We start from the raw sequence: 6,000 nt of genomic DNA, 5'->3' as shown, positions 1-6,000 counted from the left end.
TAATTTCAGTGTTTACTAATATTCGTGTAAAGACATGTGTAACTGATTCCCCCTACAGAAAAGTACACGCGCACGCACCTACACGCAACACTCGGGCGCGCGCGCACACACGTGTTTACACGCACACCCCCCCCCCCCCCCCCCACCCCCCCCCCCCCCCCCCCCCCCCCAAAGCTGTTTGTACTTATGTTCAAAGTTCAACATCACTAATATAATTAACGTCTAATTACCATGCAAATCCATTCATTGTTTTGCATACAAGAAGAAGATGCTGCACAGCCCCTTCAAGGTGTTTCCCAAGGATCTGCGGGACAGTGGGATCTGTGGGGTGCCAGTCTCATTGGTTGAGAGGTCTCGAACCCTGTTCGATCTGTGCGGGCTCTCGTCTGAGCGGCAGCCGGGGACGCGCAAAGTGGCTTTGCGCCTCCACATGGCAGTCTAACGGGCAGGGGAGACGCGCTCCCGCACAAGGCTGGGCTGCATCGCGAACGGGCGTCGCGCCGCTCCACTGAGGAGGGACAGCGGCTCGGACCTTTTCGGGTGGGATACAGTTCTAGTCAACACTTACTCTGCCTTCCTCCTCCCCCGGTTCGCATCTCTCCGCGCGTGCGGCTGCGTGTGACTGTGAGCGCGCAGAGCAGCCCGTGCGCGGACTGTGAGTGATGCGCGTCTCCGCGTGTGGACAAGTGGGGCCAGCTGGTGCAGGCGCATGGGACCCCACCGGAGCCCTTAGGTGAACGCGCCTCTGTCAAGGTAAGTGCTTTCTGAAAACACCTTATCAAGGCTTATGTATAACATGTGTTTGCAAGAATATGTGTTTCATAGGAGATGGGGAGGGGGGGGTCGCGAGCAACCGTGTGATCTGAAACTGGCACTTCTTGTTTCTGTTTTCAGGGAAAATTAATATTTGATTCACATGATCTATGTTTCGCTGTTTTTTTTTAATTTATTTTAACTACAAAACATCCTGATATCAGTTTACTGATCTGACACTTTATCCAGTCATTTCATTATTATTCCGTTAGGACCATGTCGTTTCAATGCATACGGACATCCAAGGGTGTTTATCATTTATTGCAGGGCAGTTGACTTGATCTCACATTTGCAAAGTGTCTGTCATCTCGCATTTTCGGATGTGAATATTTGACAAAAAGAAATGTTTTATTATTTTACCACGAATGGATGCTGTAACAGATAGAGATGTTGAATGTGGCTATTTTAATTACTCAAACCTAATCTTGGTAAATTACGGTAAGCGGAGAAGATCCAAGATGTAGTTGTATAATATGTGACGCAGAATAAACCCGGTGGTATAATTAAAACCTGATTAATTCTGTTCGATTAATATGTCCCCCCCCCCGAATCACTTGGATCTTTCGAATGCTAAGAACGTACCTCTGTACTTCTGTGTCTGTAGGCTGTCCAACACCCGCACTTCTTTATATCCGCAACGGCACGTAATACGGCTGAAATAAGGAATATTGCAGCACTGTATGAAATTTCTTTCAAAAAAGCTTCATATGAGTGGCAAAGTGGGTTTCAATGTCAGACATTCGATTCGTGAACCACAGAACATGGCAAAAAACAGCCGCCCGATTCTTGCTGTGCGTTTTTTTTTCACCGGAGCTCGAGAAGTGGCGGCACGAGCCCGCGCGCGCGCGCGCGCACAAGCGAAACGCTCGAGCTGCCGCTTGTGGCTGTGCTCGCGACAACAGGTTGAGGCGACAGTTTCACACTAATTATCGGTCACCGCGTAACCGCTTTTAGTCACGTCGTACATTAAAAGCAGATATGATGTATGTGTTGAAACAGCAGAACCCACCGAAACTCGGAATCAGGGCTAAAAAAAAGCGATAAGTTTTTATTTAGTGGTTTGTTTTGAAATACCACTGAGGCCACTGACTGGCAGTGCACTGCAGTTCTTGTGAAGCCGCAGCAGGCCAGCAGTGCGCGTTATGTTAAGCTCAAATTTTCGACGCTAAACATGTACTTTTGACGTTGGACTGCCAGGTATTCGATAGTTGCTAAATTTAGGATAATGTTGTGTAATTCCATACGTGATTCACCGAGGAAACGACGCCTGACGGGTTTTCTTCGTCGAGTACCCAGTTATTCTGCTGTTTTTAAATGACTACACGCTTGTACCATAAAGTGATGCAGCTGCACACTCTGACACACAGTCCCCACTGCATCTGCGCCTGCACACATAGCTGTACCCAGTTCTGCGTCTGCATGGAAAAATATAAGGTTTGTCCTTCCTTGACACATACGATCCATATGCATAACCATACACTTGAGTCAAAGATACACCCCCTTGCCCAGGGATGCTCAGTTCCAATAGGGGGTGCTGTTGCTCTTCCATGAACAAGTGTGTTGCGCACATCTGTACACATCATCTGCTACACTTGGGTCTAGTGACTACAATTCAGTGTAATTTTCATTTTGGATAATTTGGAACCTTCGACCCCCCAAGCCCCTGAACTGTCTGAGTCGTTTTTGGGTTTTTTTTTTTTTTTTGTTTTTCCTGGACTATGAGACAAAGTAAATGAAGACTGCTCAGAATGTCCTTCACTGTTCAGTGATGCTGCACTTGTACACTGGATGCAAATTGAACAGACATGCTCAGACCATAAATCAGTTGCTTGAAAAGAGGCACATGCTGAGGGATCTATGCTCATTTAGGTTTAACAGTTTCATGTCTGTGACATGTAAGGGTAGGTATATACTGTAGGTACTAAATACAGTGTGCGTCTGTGTGTGTGTTCTAGATTGTAGGTTGTATTTCTACTGATAGTGTTCCTCTGCATAATTTCATGGAACAGTCATAATGACAGTTTGTGTAATGGTATTCACAGTTGCGTAATTGTGCCTTTCAAGGCAAGACAGTGTTAATGCACCATCGACGTTCTCATTGAACTGCATTTTAGTAAGTTTTAAAAGCTTATGTTTCACCCCATTACTATACTGATAAAATGTTGCTTTCAAAATAAAGGTTAAATAGAGATTATGGCATCTTTGTTTGTGCAGATAACTTTCTGATGACTACACAGATATCATGCAATACTTGTCAATGTTTTTGTCTCAAGAAAAAAAAAAGCTCTGGCAAGGTCATTGGTGGAATGCTAAGGACAACATTATAAAACGAAGAATTTTGTGCACAATGGGATTATTTCAAATTTGAATCTTGTCAATTAGGCAGACGACCTTCAAATAAAGAAAAGCAGATTTCATGTCGTAAAAATTTTTCTCAAATATTTGATGTGTTATTCAAGGTTTTCATGTTCCTTTTAGCATTCCTGTGTACAGAATCTCATTGCCATTGCTGGATTGCGGTAGGAGATGAAAGAAGCAATTAGAAGGGTTATTAATAGACTGCTTCACTCTGAGGTGAAGATTGATCAAATTAGGGGGGTTTAATTTAAGTAAAACTGCCTCATAGCACCACACAAATTTCAGAAGTGGGTCACAGTGGTAAATACTGGTAAACAGCAGGGGGTTGGTTGTGTTATTTATAGTATACAACTTTAAACTATACCTATTTTTTGAGAACTCAGTAGGTTTTGATATTGGTCCTCTTGTGTAGTTAAGTGCAAAGGAGGCACAGGTCGTGCCAGTGAGCTTTATTATCATCTTCTGGATGTTGTTTCAAATACAGAGTACACAGTTTTTCTATTGTCCTGTAAAGAGATATGAAATGAACTGAATGTTGAAAATCAGTAATGATAGTTATGTTACAAGAAATAAAGTTATACTCAGGGAGGTATCCTTGGCCCAATAGATTTTTAATAAAAAGAAAAAAACACACACACACACACACACACACACACACACACACACACACACACACACACACCTGCTTGTCCCATACGGGGTCGCAGGGAACCGGAGCCTACCCGGCAATACAGGGCGTATGGCCAGAGGGGGAGGGGACACACCCAGGACGGGACACCAGTCCGCCGCAAGGCACCCCAAGCAGGACTTGAACCCCAGGCCTACCGGAGAGCAGGACTGTGGTCTAACCCACTGCACCACCACGCTCCCCCTAAAAAGAAACAATATTACAGAAATGGTAAACTGAATGTTTTAACTGTTAAAAATGAAGATGACCATATTACATGTATGGACTAATGTCAAAATTGAACATATGCTAAGGATAATTAGTGCACCTTTTTCCCTGTCTTACCCATTTCACAGGCAGCACAGACAACTAGTAAACCTAAATATGCTGCATCTGATGTATTATCACAGTAAATAAGATAAGAAAATGTTAAGGTTACTTTCTTTCACTTTTTATGTGCCTGTGAGGCAGGCAGATTATTAGCTGAGTACTTCTTCCTACACTTTCACTGTAATTATGGTAAATACATTTAAAATTTAATTAATTACGAGGTGCATTCATTCATTCTCATTGACATTTTTTCTTCAAAATCCATTTAAATTTTTAAAAATTGTAGAATATACAGGGTACTAAATATTGACTTTTTAGGAGAAGATAGGCATGCATGTTGTATACCTTAAAGTGGCGAACTCCTTATTTACAGTTTGCAGCTGAGATTATAATTTTGAGTTTATCTGATAAGCAGATACTGTATTGATCCTACTTTATAAACCTCAGATGATTATAAATAACATCACTTCCCTGACAGTGCTTTAAAGAAGACAAACACAAGAGTGGTGCCTTAGCTTCAGAATATGAGTGATAGAAAAAATACAATGAACACTTTCATGGGAGATTTGAATGACTATGGTTTACTTGCCAGTGATGTTTATGAATATTAGTTAAATACTGCAAATTAAAACTTTTTAAATGTTTTTGTAACTTAAGCATTTGTCATTCACAGGATTGTAATGGATTTCAACATATGAGTGCACTATAATTCTTTTACTCCCTTTTATATTACTGCATTACATTCATGATTCTGTTAGTACAGTCAATTGGTTATAATCCAGACACATTTTTATTTCTCCAGTGTTTAAAGATGCAAAATGACAGGTGGTCTCAGCAATTTACTTTGTGCCACTCAGGTAACATATGTCCTTGCAGAAGTTACTTAAGACAGCTGGGTGTACATCATCTCACCCGATAATTTACAGGAACATCAATAAGCACTGCGGAGGAGAAGAAAGGTGATGATCATAATTGCATTTACTAAAAGTGTAGTTTTGCTTGTTTCTTTATTATGCAATGATGATGCAGTTTCATAGACATACATGATAGTCCAACATGTCTAACATTTTCCGTAGTCATTGTCATTGCTTACAAGTACTCATTGTCAGTTCTAACCCTGAAATAACTAAGAGCAAAATAAATTAATGACAGTTATGTGCTGTTTTCATTTTTCATAGCACCTTAATGCTGCCTGAATTACAAAGTTCCATTCCATCTTTTGTATCTGTTTAGTATTTTTTGTATATGGGCTCTTAATCTTACAAACACTCTTTGGATCGGAAGTCTCTTTGTAACTCATTTTGCTCATAATTCCACAGTAACTTTTACTCATGAACCACAGCCAACAAAGGATCAATAATTCTTCCCTTTACGTACTCCTTTTATTTAAGGAAGTGCAGCTTAAGATAAATCAATCAACAGGATAAATGTTTCTACTAAAAAATTTTTCTGTTTTTCAAATTACTACACTTATGAAAATATGTTTGACATAAGTGACATTCTATAGCAAAGACTATGGAGCAAGAAGGTCAGCTACAGCAAGATGATTTCTGAATGTTTATTTTTTGAGTGTCAACACACACTGGTTAGCATATTATTATTTTAAAGAAAATTATCACTTCTTCCCACATATTTTACTCATTCATTTCCATTGAAATAACCCCATTACACAAACTAATGTGATTAAAAACCAAGTCAGGTTTCATACAAGTAGTTGAAGTCTTAAGAGGACTTAAGGTTATATGGCACCCATGTAAAATGCTATAAACGCACATGTACTTAATAAAAGGTAGAGTGTTAAGGACCCCCCACAGGTCAATAGGTTTTTCTTT

The 6,000-nt window shown here is 40.7% G+C and overlaps 1 protein-coding gene across 1 annotated transcript in view; it reads left to right on the top strand.

Moving 5' to 3' along the window:
- Positions 1–593: 593 nt before the first annotated feature.
- The window catches only part of LOC114909794 (cadherin-11-like), a 36,917-nt gene continuing 31,510 nt past the window's right edge, over positions 594–6,000 (top strand). The window contains exon 1 of the mRNA XM_029249597.1: positions 594–753. The gene's annotated coding sequence lies outside the window, so the exon portion shown is untranslated. The remainder of the gene's footprint in view (positions 754–6,000) is intronic.

The sequence above is a fragment of the Scleropages formosus genome, unplaced genomic scaffold (assembly GCF_900964775.1).
Source record: "Scleropages formosus unplaced genomic scaffold, fSclFor1.1, whole genome shotgun sequence".
Lineage (NCBI taxonomy): Eukaryota > Metazoa > Chordata > Actinopteri > Osteoglossiformes > Osteoglossidae > Scleropages > Scleropages formosus.
Note: the sequence above shows the minus strand (reverse complement) of the source record. Positions and strands in the feature narration are given on the sequence as shown.